This window comes from Eubalaena glacialis, chromosome X, assembly GCF_028564815.1.
Source record: "Eubalaena glacialis isolate mEubGla1 chromosome X, mEubGla1.1.hap2.+ XY, whole genome shotgun sequence".
Classification (NCBI taxonomy): domain Eukaryota; kingdom Metazoa; phylum Chordata; class Mammalia; order Artiodactyla; family Balaenidae; genus Eubalaena; species Eubalaena glacialis.
The window spans coordinates 37,732,651-37,739,336 of NC_083736.1; the positions used below are offsets into that span (position 1 = coordinate 37,732,651).

Genomic DNA, 6,686 nt, shown 5'->3' on the forward strand with positions numbered 1-6,686 from the left:
AGTTTCACAGCATTGGGGTACTTGGGTGTATTGTAATTTTTAAAGCATTTTGGGATGGTGCCTGATGCAGGGTTTCCTTACACCCAGCACAGTTATACAAGGGCTCTTACTTTTCTGAAATTCATTTCATTATGAGCTTTGATTTCTTTATGGAAATTTTTCCTATAGGCTTTAGAAAAGAAACTCGTAATGCTTCCCTGTACACTTATAGGTTGGATTCCCAACTATTTGTCCAACTGAGTGGGCAAACCCAGAAGGAAAATAGGGGGAAATAAAAATAGGGACTCAATTGACTCAAAAGGGGAGAAATGGATAAAGGTTAGGACAACTTGTCCATTCAACTGTATTGTGCAAGTTTTCTGCAGCTGTCTATTCAGCTGCTGAAGTCTGGGTTAAAGTTCAAAAGGGAAAGCTCTATATGCACATATTTTCCAATTTAAAAAAATGTTCAAGTATTTGCAACTCAAACATTTTCATACATTAAAAATCCAGTGATGAATTTTAATAAAGCATATATGTAGGATAGGAGAGATTCAGCTCAGATTTAAACATCATCAATATTTAAACTGCATTAATTTTAAAACCTCAACCTTGGCACACTTAGCCTCTCTCCTCCTGCTGACTCTGGTGACAATCTCCAGGCTAAACGTGAGTCATAACTTGTGACACTGCAGACAGCATCTGTGCAGTTGGGTGTTTCACTTCTCACTTTGGCTCATGTTTGCTTGGGCTGATTGGAAAGTAGGGACGTAAGAGGAAAGCAAATTTGAGAATAGGGTTCTCCTAATTTCATTCAAAAGGCTCTGGACTAAGAAATATTTAAAGATTTTTTTTTTTAATGGAACAGAGGAGACAGTTTGAGCTTCAATAAGTAGAAGAATGCAATGGAGACTTAATGTCACAGAACTGTACACTTAACCATGGCTAAAATGGTAAATTTTATGTTATGTGTATTTGACCACAATTATTTTTTAATGTAATGGATTAAAACCCATAAAGTATGTTTAAATATTTTAATTTATAGTGATATTTTAAAACTAGCCACTTTGGAGGATATCAGGTGAACAAATTCACCACCTGGAAACTAAAAATGAAATTTAAAAATCATCTGAAAAATAAAGGGAAAGAATCAAATGTATATCCTGCTTTTCCTATACAAACTGTACCGCTAGGTAACCAAATAGTACATCATGGAAGCATTTCTTTATAAAGTTATTCCAACCAACTAATAAATGCAAATAAAATGACAGAATTAGATTATCACTATTTTGCAACTCTCAATGAAGTAACTGATTCAGACAATGAGAATCAACAGGTGCTAATATTGCAAAAAGAGACACAATCACATGCTGTGTATCTCCTGAAGAAAGACCTCAGCACTGCTTATAGTCTTGCAAAAGAAATCCAGCTTAAGTCTGGTCAAACCTCTGAATCCAGGTGACTATTTTCAAGAAAAGCTGGGGACAGGATACATGTTGAAATGCACCATGAATATGTCATCAACAAAATTCAAATTGTGGGAAACTCTATAGGTCAAATTGTCCATGTTCTTCAATAGGTAACATATAAGGAAAAGAAAGCGATGAAAAGGGGACCTATAGATTAAAAGAGGTTTAAAAGATGAATCAATAATTTTTAATGAGCAAGTCTAAACTAGAGTGTCTAAGGATGTACACTTGTATAATGAAGCCATAAAGAAGTGTGAGGAAAATATTACTATAAAAATCAGGATCGTGGGCATGGAGTGGCTCGCAAAGTACTACTTCTTCACCTGGATGGTAGTTATGAAGGTGTGACCTTATAATAAGTCACTAATCTATACATTTGTTTTGTGTGCATTTCTGTGTTTTATTTTATAATAAAAATATAACTAAGTGGGACCCAGACTGCCACGTGGATGCGGACAGCTGGGCAGAAAGAAAGATGACAGGAGAAGTGGTGAGGCCTCAGAGTCTGCCTAAGCACCAAGCGTTTGCCCAGCTACATGTGGGCAGGGGGCTACTGACTTGTATCATGAGTTTGCATCAAGACAGAGTTTTGAATTCCTGGCAGAAATGAATAGGAAAGGGCTCAGAAGTTGTTTTATGCCAACCGTATTTTAGTTCCTGGAGCAATTTTGTTCTCTGGGCATCATAGCTCAGGCCAGTCAATTGCCAGCAAAAACTTGGAATTACACCTTCAAAACTGTGCTGTTTGAAGGATGTGAGTGAGGAAGTACTAGCTTTAGACACCCCATTTCATTACAGAGAAATGATATAGCATCCATATCAGCAATGCACTTAAAGCTGTCTCCAAGGCTGAAGCTAGCTCTTTTCCTACCAAGAAATGTGGAGAAAGTGAGAAGTTTATGACATAAATGATACCAAAAAGCCCAGATGTAAGTCCCCAAGGGGAAGGTAATATAAAATGTCAGAGTAGGAGAAATAATGCCAAAGAATCTACCAAAGATTATATTTAACAATAGGATACCAATAAACACCTATGAGAATCCTAAAATCCACAAATATGTCAACACCAATTGCTGGCAAGGATGTGGAACAAAAGAAATTCTAGCCACTTTGGAAGGCTATTTGGCAATTTCTTATAAAGCTAAATGTAGTCTTACCACACAATATAGCAATTGTGCTTCTAGGTATTTACCCAACTGATTTGAAAGTTATGTCCACATAAAAACCTGCATGCGAATGTTTATAGCAGCTTTATTTATAATCACCAAAAAGGGGGGCAACCAAGAGGTCCTTCGGTGATAAAAAGGAATGTGCTATCAAACCACACAAAAAATATGGATGAATCTTAAATGCATATTGCTAAGTGCATGTACCCAGTCTGAAAAGGCTACATACTGTATGGTTCCATTTATATGACATTCTGGAGAAGGCAAAACTGCAGAGATAGTAAATAGATCAGCGGTTGCCAGGGGTTTGAGGAAGGGGGAGGGTTGAACAAGAGAAGCACAGGGGATTTTTACGTCAGTGAAACTATTTTATGTGATACTATACTGGCAGATACATGATGCTATGCATTTGTCAAAACCCATAGAACTGTGCTTGCTTCGGCAGCACATATACTAAAATTGGAACGATACAGAGAAGATTAGCATGGCCCCTGTGCAAGGATGATACGCAAATTCGTGAAGCGTTCCATATTTTTATCTGCATAATATTCCATAACATAAATGCATCAAAATCTGTTTGTTTTGCTATTAATGGATATTTTTTTCAAAAATGTTCTGCTCTTACAAACAAGATTATGATGAATACCTCTGTAAAAACATTTCCGATCTGGGTGAATAAATCTTACGACAAATTCTCAAAAAAAAAAAAAAAAAAAACCCATAGAACTTTATAGCATACAGAGGGCGCTTAATGTGTGCAAATTTCTTTTAAAAGTCATTTAGGAGGTCAAGGGATCCCAAAATGGAATACAGACTGTGACAAAAGAATCTAACTACATTACAAATGTATGAAATAACTTCACTGAAGGGGGTGGGAAAAAAGGTAAGTTCCTAAGTAACTTCGGAAAGGAGTGGATACTATAAGACTAAAAACAAAAGAAACTGTGTATAAGCAGCACATTCTCGTTGATAAAGTAGTTTCCCATGGAGGGTAGAGGTTAACAATTCTAATGCTGCTGTACGTGTGTCCTGGACATGAGCAATTAAGCAAATAGATGGCAGATCATGGAAGCCAGGTTTCTCACCATTAGAGGGGAAGGTTCCAGACAAGCAAGAGGAGAAGGCTAGAATAATCCTTGTGGTAGTGGATTAGACTTGGAGACATCAGTATGGAGATATGTTTAGCTTAATATAGATATAGATGAATACATATAGAACTATTTATAGATACGTAGATATACATTGGTTAGTATACACACGTTTCCTTGCCCCATCAGCTGAGAATGCTTAGAAGCAATGATGAACTAGTAACAATGAACACACCTAGTGCCTAGATATTGGTTTCTAATACCATTTTCTAATTTAAAAAAAAAAAAAAGGCACCCAGGCTCTTTGCAGAAATGGCTGTTTCTAGAGCTGGGGCAGGGAATATACAAAATAAGCCTAGAGCATCTTGTAGTGCCAGAAGGTAAGGTAGTGCTAAACACACACACACACACACACACACACACACACACACGGGGTATGGCAAAAGGACAAGGAGTCAGGGACTTCCCTGGCGGTCCAGCGGTTAAGACTGCGCTTCCACTGAAGGGGGCACAGGTTCGATCCCTGGTCAGGGAACTAAGAACTGAAAGAGCTCCCAGTAGCCAAAGCTAGAACAATTCGAGTAACAAAATAAAGTACTACTGGATTATAACCCATATATTCATGAGTCCATACTCATGATATAAATGATTGAATAGATAAATAGGTAAGTGGGGAAGAAGAGACAAATGTCCCTGTGCAGAAGAATTCCAAGTAATTTATGTAGATACTCCGCCCTTTAGGAGGTAGAGTATATCTCCCTACTTCTTAAGTGTCGGCCGTATATAGTAATGTCCTTACAAAGAGAAGAGTATGGAAAGGCAGGGCAGGGCGGGAGGAAGGAACAGCTTTATGGTAGAGAAATCTGACAAACACTATATCAGCCTGGTGGTCAAGGTCAACATTAATAGTGATGTCATGTTGATAGTTTGTACACTTGATATGATGTAATGAGAACTGCACTTTACCTCTATGGTCTTTCTCCCCAAAACCTGTAACTCCAGTCTAATCATGAGAAAAAACACCAAACACATCCCCATTGGAGGACGTGCTACAAAACATCTGACCACAACTCCTCTGAATCCTTGTCTCAGGGTCCGCTTCTAGAAGAGCACAAGCTAAAATAGCCTTCAAGTTCATTTAGTCCAGGAAAAAAAAAAAGAGGTGAAGTGACATCCCCCAGCCCTCACATTTAATTAGTAGCAGAGCTGGGTCAGTGACTCACACAAAGTAAGTGCTCAAAAAACTATTGGTTGAAGAATTAAGAATGAAGGTGTAGAACCCATGTTTCCTGCCTGCTAGTTTGGTGCTCTTTCCAAGAAGCAATTTACCCTTAGTTATTAAAAATTCCACAGCATTTGGGGGCTACGATTTCATAGATAAACACATAGATGGAGATGGTAACTGTCAGCCATTAGGACTGGAACTTATTCCTTATGAAAGGCTGGATGTTTGAAGGGGTCAGGGACCACCTGGGAATGGTAAAGCTGGAAATGGGATAGGAGTTAAGATCAGAAATGAGGGGAAGTGGGTAGGTCCCCAGGCTAAGTGGCACAAGCAGAAGCCCAGAGTGGCATCAGTGTATGAGTCACCAAGTCCAAGCAAGAGAAGAGGCAGTAGGGTCACAGCGCTGGCAAGAAGCAAGGTAGCAGAAAATAGGAGGCATCCAGGATGGCTTTGGACAAAGTGCTGTGGAAAGCCCTCCCCTGTGAGGGGACCCTATGGAAGGGTCCTGTTGTCTTAAAGTGGCAGTGTTCAGAGCGTGCTACAAGCAATTCACAAAATTACAGTTATTGAGATTGACGGACTGTGGCACAGATTGCTAGTTGCCTATCCACTGTTCATTCTCCCTTTCTTTGTTATGAACAGAAACCCTATATTATTGGGGGTGGCAATGCGCTTAGCTTTAAAACAGTACTTTTCCAGCTTTCCCTGCAGATATTGATGGCTGATAGGGTGAAAGCAAAAGTCATTGCGTGAGACTTCTGAGAAAGCTTTGTAAAGAAAACCGACTAATGCAAGTGATTTAACCTTTTGCCCTTGCCCTTTCCTCCTGCCTACGGCCTTGAATGTGTATATTTAATGGCTGAGTTGCAACAGCCATCATGGACCGTGAAGCAATCTTGATGATGGGAGCCATGCACCAAATATAGGGGAGCAGAAAAAAGGGTCCTGGGTCCTAGATGTGTGTAGAGCTGCCATATCAGCCCTGGATGCCTACTCCGGAACTCCTTTCATGGGAGAAAAAAAAATAAACCCCTATCATGTTTAAGCCACTGTACTCTGGGTTTCTGTTACATGCTGTAGAATCTAATCCTAACTGATACATTGACCAAAGAAGGGAAAATTTAAATTTTACGTATGAATTATCCTAAAGAAAAATGCCAGAAATGTTAGGTTTCCTAAGGTAATGATTAAGCCACTTAAGTCTGAAATCATTGACTGATATATAAGGAAAAGAGGAACTTTAACTCAGCCAATCGTTGCATTTTTTGACAAAGGAAAAGTCCACGTGAGCAAATTTGTGGTGCTGAGTTATGTGCTGCTGTACATTTGCTGTGCTATGGCTTTGGTGAGGGAGCGCACAGACCATCCTGAAGAGCTTAGACTTGATGTTGGTTTCTACAATACTATGATTTATAAGAAATACAGAGATTTGGTCATTCAGATGACCAAAATACATTTCTCACATATATTTGGTCTTCATCCACAGTTCCTAGCTCATAGTTACCCAAACCCTTAGAATTTCCTGAGCAATAAGAACAATAGGAGCATCTTTCATTAAAATATTCATTCTCTTGCCCTCAGTTCTCTTCAGAGACGTTAAGGTGCAATGGGTGTCTTGTTATTCACAACAAGCCCCTTTCTACCACAACTGGGTTTATGTTAATGAGGTGACTTTGGAGAGCACCTAAGGATGGGGGCTACTAGGGAAACCAACCAAGAATAGAGGGGGTGGAACTTTCAGTCCCATCACCTGATTTCC

At 39.2% G+C, this 6,686-nt stretch overlaps 1 non-coding gene across 1 annotated transcript; it reads left to right on the forward strand.

Moving 5' to 3' along the window:
• The first annotated feature begins 3,043 nt into the window (after positions 1–3,043).
• Positions 3,044–3,150, forward strand: LOC133082826 (U6 spliceosomal RNA). Its single transcript, XR_009699042.1, has one exon. It is a non-coding gene; the product is annotated as a U6 spliceosomal RNA (small nuclear RNA).
• The last annotated feature ends 3,536 nt before the right edge of the window (positions 3,151–6,686 follow it).